Source organism: Desmodus rotundus, chromosome 2, assembly GCF_022682495.2.
Source record: "Desmodus rotundus isolate HL8 chromosome 2, HLdesRot8A.1, whole genome shotgun sequence".
In the NCBI taxonomy this organism is placed as follows: Eukaryota; Metazoa; Chordata; class Mammalia; order Chiroptera; family Phyllostomidae; genus Desmodus; species Desmodus rotundus.
Genome location: NC_071388.1, coordinates 59,933,961 through 59,945,295, shown reverse-complemented (window position 1 = coordinate 59,945,295; position 11,335 = coordinate 59,933,961).

Below are 11,335 nucleotides of genomic sequence, written 5' to 3'. Positions count from 1 at the left end.
TTTTTTTTAAGAAAACGTTTTCAAAGGGAAAAAATTAGCCATTATTGAAGACATGTTTTAAAACATGCATTTTAAATTCTACTCCTTGCCATGACTTAAAAACGTAGGCAGGTCTGCAGCCATGCACTTTAGTAACTAGGAGTGCAGATCACCCTGCAGAGTCCATTAGAGTTCATTTGCATCACTTTAGGCAATGGCTTAGGCAATGGTTTTTCCCATCAAAAGAACCATTTTTCTAACTGGCATGACATGAAAAAGTGAAACATTTTGTAATATTTCAGAAATTGTGCAATAATCGGAGAGCATACTTTGCTGCCTAAAGTTGTGGACAAATGTAGTTGCAGCTCCTTCTTCTTGGCCAAAAGAGCAGTGGAGATTTATTCTATGGAAGGAATTACTGTTAATTTCCTCAGTGTTCTGCCACTTCCAAAGGCAACATAAGGGCTCTGTGGTCAGCTTGGTTAAATATATTACACGTTATACTTCTGTGTATTTACACATGTAACGCCGCTGTCAAGAACATCTTCAGACAGAAAATTAATGATGGCACATCTGCATTAAATAAAACCTAACTTCATTGTCTTTCTCAGAAGGGCTGTGGGAAGATAATATGCTTTCGCTGTAATTTCCATTTCATTCCATTTTGTGGAAACTGGGGCCCTTCCAGTCTTTAAATGATCTCTAACTCTACAGAAGCCAAAAATACAATAAGCTAACAAGACTTCTAGCAAGCTTACTGCATTTTCCATAAAATTTTGTTGAATAAAATCTAGCAAAAATCACTGTTGTATAACTGAAACTAATATGACATTGTATGTCAACAGTTACTAATGTAGCAAAAATTATGTTGGATTACTTCTGATTTTTCTGAAGAAAATGTTAATTTTATATATCATTTCATTTTAATTAATTTATTTAGGTAACTATAGAAAGAGCTTTAATGAAAAGTTTTGTTATGATTCCTGCATCTTATGTTTTCAATATTACTGGTATGAAGAAATTATAATAACATTTATAAATAATTTATAAATCATTAAGGAAGCTCACAGTTTTTGACATGTTTGTTTGACATGGTTTATTCAGAGCTTGCCCTGTCTCTCTCTATTCCCCTTCCTACTCATTTCTACATTGCATGTGCCTGATATTATATTATGTATCCCCTTATTTTATCTGCTGACAGTTGGTGTGCCTCTCTCTTCCTAGGCCATAAGCTCCGTGATGGCAGGTGTTTTATTTTTGCACCATGGCATTCCTAGCACCGAGAGCAATGCATGTAGGTCCCAGTATTTACTACATGCATGGATGATGTGCTTAATGTACAGCAAGTCCTAATTGACATAAAGCTGCACATCACATGAGAAATTGGATTATAATCTTATAATAAAGACTCATAACCGAGTGTCCCTAAAATTTTATGGAAACATTTGTGTATATCCATTTCATGATTTTCGTAAGAGTTTCTGAATGACATGTAACACCCAAGACAACAGGGTTAAAGCTATAGAGAAAACAAGAGGGAGTGTCAGCTATGCCACGAAACATCTGGAATTGAGACAGGAGGAAGAACCTACCAAAGGGGCCCTGCAAGACAGAGAAGAGAGCATGGTTGTTCGCTCTCCTCAATGTTCCCCAGTGACTCTTTCCTGGAGACAGGACCAGACAGGAAACAGCATCGTGTCATAGACACGAGAGCATAATTTCCTGTGCTCAGGTAAGTTCTTTTCATTTATCTGTCTTTGATACATGCATCTAACAAACACTGAAAATAGCTGATACTTTATGAAGTCCCAAATCCTCAACTTTCAGAATCTTAAAAATTAGTTTACGTGAACTATTTCTCTGTTTCACAACACACTAGAGTTCACTTAGTGTTTTCTGGGACTTCTGACCTTATGTCTTTAAAGACTGAAATTTGTTTTGGCTAATATGTTACCATAGGAGTCTTAGAAAATGTTAACAAGGAAAATGATTCATAAAATGTCAGTTTAAAAACAAATTTGTAATCTTATTCAAGCAATAAATACCAAAAAAAACCTGATTTGACCCTAAGAAAACAAGTTATCCATTCAAACACTTTATTAAGCAAATTAAAGCATCACCTTACCTCCATTCAAACCAAAATTTACACATTTTCAACAAGAACACAAACTTACATATCAGTTCATAAAACAAGATGTTAACCCAATGAAACCACAAAAAACATTATGGCTTTCTTAGGTGAAGTCCCTATTCGTGGCTTAGGCCAACATTCTGACCTGAATCTCAGAGTGTGAGTCTGATCGTGGGTCTGCAGGGCCTTGAATGCAGGCATCATATTTCAATCATCTTTTTTACAACTTCCGTGTCTAGGACACAGAGGGGCTCCCTGGGTGTTGAATTAATGAGTAAATGCCTCTAAGTCATGAGCTTTTTAAAATCTAACACACTGTTAAAGCTAATTCCCTCAAGTATTTTTGTTGCTAAAACAAATGCTGTAAAACAGGATGCAGAGTGGGACTTGAACATATGTTGACACCTTTTTCCTTCCCAAAGCATTGATATCATTTAATTCAGTTAAACATTTCTACATTTAAATTTACTCAGTACACACTGAACCCATGCTCAGATAAGAATAGGGCCTGGTTTATTCAAGTGTTATCTCATTCCCTTCACCAACAGTTTCACCGGATTTGTTTCTTTTTGTTTGTTTGCTTTTTCCTTGTTTGCTTTTTCCTTTCCCTTGTAATGTTGTTTAATTGTATATTTGGGCTAGTAACATAAGCTCCTCAAGTTAGCTTTAAAAAACAAAGATGCCTTTATTTCATCTTTTATTTGCCTAATAAGTAGGACAGCCTTCCTGCTTGGTTGATTAAACACTTCAACAATGTTATCGAGGACCCAATATTTTCCATCGGTCCAGAGGGAAATCATCAGTGCCACCTGAGCGACACAGCAAGGGCACCTACAAATGCTGTCTGCAAGCATGACAGTTTTGAGAAGAGATAAATGGCACATAATTATTTGTACTCTTCTCTCTCTGGTATTTTCAATAAAATATTTGTTTAGGAACAAAAATGTATAATACCTATTAGGTATACACTTGGGTCTTTGTAGAAGACAAGGAAAATATGTGTTTTAAGGAAAACAAATTACTTTTATGAGCCAATCTATTAAATTATTATTTGTTCCATTTAAAATTTAGAAATATATTTTTGGAACAACATTTTTTGTTAATCAAAATAAATAATGGCTATATTGTGCAAGTATAGTCACCATTTCATAATAACTGAATAAAAGAATTGAGAAAAGCTATAAATATGGTCATAAATGACTTTAGACAACCTTTTAAGTCTTCATTATTATTTCTCACACTAGGAATCTGGTCTTAAAGATGTGCCGGAAAAGATTTTTTTTCTAATAGTGAGAAGAAAAGACATCATCTTAGATCCATTACCTGGTGAAGGCAACAACAGTCCTTGGGACGTGAATAAAGGGATGTAAGTCATTCTGCTGGAAGCTCCGGTACTCATTCAGTAATCTTTGTGTTAGACACCAAAAACAGTGAAACCACAATCCTCAAGACAATATTTAGCAATGGCAATGAGCATAAAAAGAAATACTGCAAAGTTTTTAAAAATCTTTTTCCTCTCTGCTTTTCTATTTTGATGAAGATCATTGTAGGTTATGAGAAGTATATAAGCCTTGGCAGGTAGCTCAGTTAGTAAGAGTGTTGTCCTACCATGCCAAGGTTGTGGGTTTGATCCCCAGTTAGGGAACATACAAGAATCAACTAGTGAATACATAAATAAGCTGAACAACAAATCAATGTTTCTCTCTCTTTCTCTCTCAAAAATCAATTTTAAAAATGTTTATTATCATTTTTTATTGTTGTTCAATTACAGTTGTTCCCCCATATTTTTTTTTAAAGAAGTATAGAGGCTAGTGAGAGGAATAGAAAGTGAGATAATAGAAAGTGTGAGAAGAGCTGATTTCTATGGAAGTGACTGGGGTTCTAAGCTGAATGGGGTTTCTGATCTACCATACTGCATCACTTCTGGTTGAATCAAATTCACATTTACTAAGCACCACAAAATGTTTGTGGCAGACTTCTTTTGCCCACATTCCAACACAGGAAAGTATGAAAAGTGAGTTAAACGTTTGGTTTAACCTGAAAGCCTTAATAGTCCATTTAAATGCACAGAAAGATGCATGAACATTCATACAAATATATGAACTTCAGTTGTATGTTTTTTATTTGTTTTTTACAAATCTGTTTCTACTCCAAACAAGAAAAAATACATAGTAACTTTTTTCTGATATAATAAAAGACTTTTCCTCTCCCCTCTGTTTTCTTCTCTCTCAATCTCTCTCTCTCTCTCAAACAATCTGATTTTACAAAAAAGCTGAACTGGAATTTAGTTGGTATGAGAAGAAAATAGACAAATAATACCATAAATTTAAAGGGTGCTATTGGAAAAAAATGTCTTGTATAAACAAACAGAATGCTGCATGGAACAAGTTGGGCAATTTAGCTTTTTTTCTTTCTAAAACATAAAAGATGTCAGAGTGAGCAAATCAGTAAATCATCCTTAGAAACTGAACCACAGTGAAAATCAACATAAGTATTCACAATATAAGTTCCCTTTTAAATAAAAATTTTAGAGAAAGTTTATACCAAATTTTAGACAGAATTTTTTAAAATTATATTTTCCTGATTATGTTATTACAGTTCTGATTTTCTCCCTTTGCCCCCTGCCACCCAGCACCCCCCACTCCCTCAGGCAAAACCCTCACCATTGTTCATTCCCATGGGTCATGCATATTAATCCTTTGGCTATTCCATTTCCTTTACTGTACTTTACAGCCTCATGGCTATTCTGTAGCTACCCGTTTGTATGTCTTAATCCCCTCACCTCTTCAACCACTGTCCTTTGCCCCATTCCCATCTGGCAACCATCAAAACGCTCTCTGTATCCATGATTCTGTCTGTTCTTGTTTTCTTTGTTTTTTAGATTCGACTGTTGATAGGTGTGTATTTTTGCCATTTTTTTGCTCATAGTTTTGATCTTTTTCTTAAATAAATCCTTTAACATTTCATATAATAATGGTTTGATGAGATGAACTCCTTTAGTCTTTCTTTTCTGGGAAGCTCTTTACTACATTTTGATTCTAAATGATACCTTTGCTGGGTAGAGCAATCTTGGCCATAGGTCCCTGCTTTTCATGACTTTAAATATTTCTTGCCAATGTTTTCAAGCCTGAAAAGTATTTTTTTTCTAATTGAACCTCTTTGGGGAAAAAATATTGTTCAATTATAGTTGTCCCACTTCCCCTCCTTCCCATTGCTCTCCCCTGCCTCTCCCACCCCCACCCCCTGCTCCCACAGTCTATCTCCACATGATTGTCCATGCCCATGGGTCCTTATACATGTTCCTTGACTTGCTCCTTCCTCTTCATTCCCCCACCCCTCTGGTCATTGTCAGTTTGTTCTTTATTTCTGTCTCTGATTCTATATTCATTTGTTTGTTTTGTTGACTAGCTTCCACTTATAGGTAAGATTATATGGCATTTGTCTTTCATCGCCTGGCTTATTTCACTTAGCTTAATGCTCTCCATCCAGTTCTATCCATGCTGTCGCAAAGGGTGGAAGCTCCTTCTTTCTTTCTGCTGCATAGTGTACCATTGTGTAAGTGTACCACAGATTTGTGATCTACTCATTTACTGATGGGCTCTTACATTGTTTCCAGCACTTGGCTATTGTAAATAATGCTGCTATGAACATTGGGGTGCATAGGTTCTTTTGAATTGGTGTTTCAGAATTCATAGGGTATAATCCCAGCAGTGGAAGTGCTGGGTCAAAAGGCAGTTCCATTTTTCAACTTTCTAGGAAATTCCATGCTGTTTTCACAGTGGCTGCACCAGTCTGCATTCCCACAATGTACTAGGGTTCCCTTCTCTCCACAACCTTGCCAGCATTTGTTGTTTGTTGATTTGTTAATTGATGGCCATTCTGACCAGTGTGAGGTGATATCTCATTATGGTTTTAAATTGCATGTTTCTGATGACTAGTGATGCTGAGCATCCTTTCTTATGTCTATGGGCCCTCTGTATGTCCTCCTGGAAGAGTATCTGATCAGGTCCTTTGCCAATTTTTTAATTGGATTATTTGTCTTCCTGGTGTGGAGTCATGTAAGTTCTTTATATATTTTGGAGATTAAATCTTTGTCTAGGTATCATTGGCAAATATGTTTTCCCATACGGTTGGTTCCCTTTTCATTTGGTTGATGCTTTCTTTCACCATGCAGGAACTTTTTAGTTTGATGTAGTCCCCTTTGTTTATTTTTTCCTTTATATCCCTTGCCCAAGGGAATATATCAGTGAAAATTTACTGCATGGGATATCTGAAATTTTCCTGCCTATGTTTTCCTCTAGGACTTTTATGGTGTCATGACTTATATTTAAGTCTTTTATCCATCTTGAGTTTATTTTGGTGTATAGTGTAAGTTGGGGGTCTAGTTTAATTTTTTTTGTATGTACCTGTCCAGATCTCCCAATACCATTTATTGAAGAGGCTATTTTTACTCCATTTTATTGTCCTGCCCCCTTTATTGAATATTAATTGCCCATAGAGACATGGGTTTATCACTAGCCTCTCTGTTCTGTTCCCTTAATCTATGTGTCTGTTGTTATGCCAGTACCAGACTGTTTTGATTATTGTAGCCTTGTAATATAGTTTGATAACAGTTATTGTGATCTCTCCTGATTTGTACTTCCTCAAAATTGCTGAGGCTACTTGGGGTCATTTATGGTTCCATATAAATTTTTGAAATATTAGTTCTATATCTGTGAAATATGTCATTGGCATTTTGATAGAGATTGCATTGAATCTATAGATTGCTTTGGGTAGTATGGACATTTTAATGATGTTAATTTTTCTAGTCCATGAACATGGTATATGCCCCCATTTATTTGTGTCTTTCTTAATTTCTTTCTTCAGTGTTCTGTAGTTTTCTGAATACAGGTCTTTTACCTCCTTGGTTAAGTTTATTCCTTTAGTACTTTATTTTTCTTGTTGTTATAGTAAATGTGATATTTTTCCTAATTTCTGTTTCTGATATCTCACTGTTAGTGTACAAAAATGCCTTAGATTTCTGAATATTGACTTTGTATAATTATCTTTGAAAGTAATTAAAATAAGAAAATAAAATTTATATTTAACTTCATGTTTTATAATTGAAAGTGAAGCAGTAATCAAAAACTCCCAATAAACAAAAGTCCTGGACTGGATGGCTTCACATGGGAATTTTACCAAACATTTTAAAAACTAACACCTATCCTTCTTAAACTATTCCAAAAAATTCAAGAGGAGAAAAGACTCCCAAGCTCATTTTATGAGGCCAGCAATACCACAGTTCTAAAACCAGATAAAGACACTACAAAAAAAAGAGAGAAAATTATAGACCAATATCCCTGATGAATATACATGCTAAAATTCTCAACAAAATATTAGCAAACTGGATCCAGCAATACATTCAAAAGAGTACACACTATGATGAAGTGAGATTTATTCCAATGATGCAAGAGTTGTACAACATTTGCAAATCAGTGAATTGATACACCACATTAAAAAGGTGGATAAAAATCACATGATCATATCAATAGATTCAGAAAAAGCATTTGATAAAATCCAGCACCCATTGATGATTAAAAAAAAAAACTCTCAGCAAAGTGAAACTAGAGAAAACATAACTCAATATAATAAGTCATATATGACACACCCACAGCCAACATCATGTCAACAGGCAAAAACTAATAGCATTTCCCTCAAGATCAGGAAAAAGACAAGAGATGTCTGCTTTCACCACTCTTATTAAGCATAGTACTGGAAATCTTAGCCACAGTAATCAGAAAAGAAGAAATAATAAAAGGCATCCAAATTGGAAAGGAGGAGGTAAAACTGTCCTTATAGCAGATGACATGATACTGTATACAGAGAACCCTAAAGACTCCATCAAAAAACTACAAAAACTGATAAATGAATTCAGTAAAGTAGCAGGATACAAAAGAAATATCCAGAGATCAGTTGCATTTTTTTAAAGACTTCTTTCCTTCCTTCTTCCTTCCTTCCTCTCTTTCTTTCTTTCTTCATTTATTTATTTTTAGAGAGGGGAAAGGAGGGAGAAAGAGAGGGAGAAAAACATCAATGTGTGGTTGCCTGTCATGCACCCCTTACTGCGGACCTGGCCTGCAACCCAGGCATGTGCCCTAGACTTGGAATCAAACTGGCGACCCTTTGGTTCACAGGCTGACACTCAATCCACTGAGCCATACCAGTCAGGGCAAGAAATCAGTTGCATTTTTATACATCAATAATGAACTGTCAGAAAGGGAAACTAAGAAAACAATCTCATTTAAAATTGCATTAAAAAAGTAAAATACTTAGGAATAAATTTAACGAAGGAAGTAAAAGACCTGTACTTGGAGAATTGTAAGACATTGAAGAAAGAATGAAAAAGATACAAATAAGTAGAAGCATATACCATATTCATGGCTAGGAAGAATTAACATCATTAAAATATCCATACTACTTGCCCTGGTGGGGTGTTTTTGTTACTCAGAGCATCGTCCCATATACTGAGAGGTCACGGGTTATTCCTGATCAGGGTGCATGCCTAGGTTATAGGCCAGTTCCCAGTTGGGCATTTGCAAGAGGCAGTTAGTCAATGTTTCTCTCTAACATTGATGTTTCTCACCCTCTCTTTCTGCCTCCCTTCCCTTCTCTCTAAAGATAAATAAAATCTTTTAAAAATAAAATAAAATACAATGCACCTGAGATTGTTTTAATCATGTATGATAAAGCAGACAGACATGGGAATGACTATGATGAGGGGAGAATCCTCACCCTCCAGATCCCTAGAAACAGGAACATGGCACACCACATAGGGGCCACATGGGGAGGCACTACTGTCGACCAAGAGGGGCAGAAGGAGGAGGAAAAAAACAAGGCAGGAACATTGTTGTGTTTTTTGTGGAATGGACAAGGTAGGGTAAGGATGGTGAAGCAGGTTGAAGATTGTCTGGTTTGAACAATTCCAACAGGCTCTGGCTGTAGGGGCTGTCCTAAGTTGTCTGGTACCTGGCCCTGGGTTGATTAGGGTAGGGGAATGATGGCCTGGAGTGTAAAAGCCTGTTAGAGGAGAGGTAGGAGAGGCTCTCCATTGATTAGTTTACATAAGAAAGATGGACTCCCAGATGGAGGGTTTGCTATCTCTAGGAATAAATGAAGCCTGGGTGGGGACTGAGGGGGGGTCTCTCCCAGGTTAGTGAGCATCGAGAACACAGAAAATAAGAAAATAAGGCTTATGATCAGTTTGTTTTCTATTAGTCCCCAACCATACACCCAGCGTGAGTACCAACATTTCTACATAGATCAGGGATGATAATCTAGGTAGAGACAGAGTGACTAGGATTCTCAATTTATTTGTATGATAATCAAGTAGTTCAAATAAAATGAGGATTTATTGAAACACTATAAACTCTCTCAGAAAAATGAAGTACAGTGGGCCTCTGGGGAATAGGAGCTGGGATCTAGGAACCACTGAAGACGGAAGAAATCAATCTCTTTCTCTCTCTCTCTCTCTCTCTGAACCTGGCTGAAAAGGACTACTCTAGGCCCAGCTCTGTAGAACCATTTAATTCATAGGCCCTACATTGATTTGACTACAGACTGTGTCTCAGAAAACAGGTTTGGTTACAAGCTAGCCAACAGATGAACACCCAGGGGGACAGGCGTCAATCCCTAGTCCGGCTCACTGTGGGGAAAGGCAATGACATGATACAAACATGACTCTCACCCCTTCAGCAAGGGGTGAGTGTGGAGCATGGCACCGATAGAAATGGAGAGTGGTGACAGGTACCCTAAAACTATCAACTACTATTGTATTCAATTCGCTACAATAGAAAATACAGTACAAAAGAGGTATTGTATTCAATTGCCTCTGTTATCTAAGTGGTTTAATTTTTCTTGGCCTTTAAGAAATTGTTAAATGTCTGACAGGACATTTGACTATTTATCCAGGGAGGAAGATGGTAGTAATGAATATAGCTCACTGAATATTCCCTTTCTCTGCCTTCTAGTTACATGGCATTGTAGCACTTTCTGGCTCCCAGTAGTTGTTGAAGCCATGTACCCATTCTGGTCAATGAGCTGACCGCAGAAACGGTGCGTGCCACACCTGGCTGATTATTACTCGGTGTGGCATCCAGTGAGCTCTCTTTTCCCTGCCAGGGCAGCACCCTAACAGTGTCTGTTCTATCAGCTGGGTCCTAAAGTAAGGACAACACTGAATGACATGAGTTCTAGCAAGAACCAAATTCACTCCAATGCTTTAAAACAGAACTAAATGACCTAGTGACTTTAATGTTGTCAGTGATGACTCCCCAGTATGTCGAAGTATTGTAGCAGAAAAGCAGGTGTGGTTGAGGACATCTGTGTACTTCACTAGGGTCAGACCTGATGGCTGCGAAAGTCTCTTTCAGGTATAAAAGTGTTCTTTATCTCACTTGACAATGAACCTCATAGAATACCAAGTTCTCTTCCCAGAGTTCTCAGATCTTACAGGATTTTTTTGAGGCTTAGCCACAGACCTCAAATTAAGAAGGCCTGAGTTAGGACACTTTTTGGTTTCATTGCTAGTTAGTTGATGCCTAAAGGCTAGGCAGGATGCCCTGGGACATCAGACATGTCGGCCTCAGCAAGCAGTGCCAGGAAGAATGGAGGGGAAGCTCAGTCTTACAGCCAAGGCTGTTTATTCTCTCTCCCAGATGGCCATGGGGTGAGAACAGCACTTTCCTAGAATTAAGAGGCCTGGGCTCTAGTCCAGACTTTAGTATTACGAACTGTATCCTGAGTCAAGTATCTTCTTCCACTTTGGGTTCTGCACCTCAACAAGAAATGGGCAGTTTGAACAGATGATCAAGTTCCTTGAATAGGATATTAGGACAGGACAGGGCTTAAAGTCATGTGTTTAGAGCAGAGGAAGGTCAAAGCTACACATGTGGGTTACATTTTCAATTATTATTTGTTTAATTTAAATAAGAACTAATGTCTCGTGCTTAAATATTTAAACAGTACAAAGAATTACATAGTTAAAAAAATTATTCCTCCTTCCCTGCTTTCCACACTGTGGATTCCTTGGCCTGGAGACTCCCAGAGATATGCACACACTATTAACCCTCCCACTTTCAAACCACAAATAGTAGCAAGATATGATATGGGTGTTAATTTCCTCCTTGTTTAAACAGGATATCACAGAGTACATTTCATACGCATCTGCTTCATTCTTTTTAATGGCCA